The following is a 660-nucleotide window of genomic DNA, read 5'->3' on the forward strand; positions in this document are numbered from 1 at the left end:
AGGCTGCTCCCTTCCCTGCCAGGAGCTGCCTTCGCCCGCGCCGGGCTGGGGACCATGGGGCTGCAAACCAGCCATGCGGAAAGCTCGGCTCGGGCTGAGCTTCTCCAGGCAAAAAATAGTAATAAAAAAATTTAAATTTACGGGTTTTGGTTTTGCCTAATAGATCCCGGCAAATTTCTCCCAAATGTCTGCCTGCTAGAGTTATCCATATCCCCCCAAAAACCCTCTCCTTGCCGAAGAGACAGAGCTCACATTCCAGACCCCGCAAGCCGGCAGGACACGGCTTAAACCCCTACGTGCGATGCCCAAATCGCCCCTTCTCCTGCGGGCAGGGACAGCGCTGCCCCCGAGCGCCGTCACACCCGCTGGGGCGGACGCTCTCCCATCCCCAGAGCTGTTTACTCACCCCTCGGACAAATCCAAGCCTCTCTGGCTCCTACAGTGAGCAAGATCTTCTCAGTCCTGCCCGCTCATCCCAAAAGCGACAACCCCTCGCTGCTGCCAGCGCTCACGGGTGCCCGCTCAAGTAGGAGAGGGAAGATGCTGCGCTCTCCAGGGGACAGCTCCTCTGCCTGCCCATCCGAGCACGCACGAGGGAAGCACCTGACTGCACCGAGCCCCTGGCCAGGCTGGGGTTTTGGCCGCCCCCGTGCCGGGCGC

The sequence above is a fragment of the Geospiza fortis genome, unplaced genomic scaffold, assembly GCF_000277835.1.
Source record: "Geospiza fortis unplaced genomic scaffold, GeoFor_1.0 scaffold432, whole genome shotgun sequence".
Classification (NCBI taxonomy): domain Eukaryota; kingdom Metazoa; phylum Chordata; class Aves; order Passeriformes; family Thraupidae; genus Geospiza; species Geospiza fortis.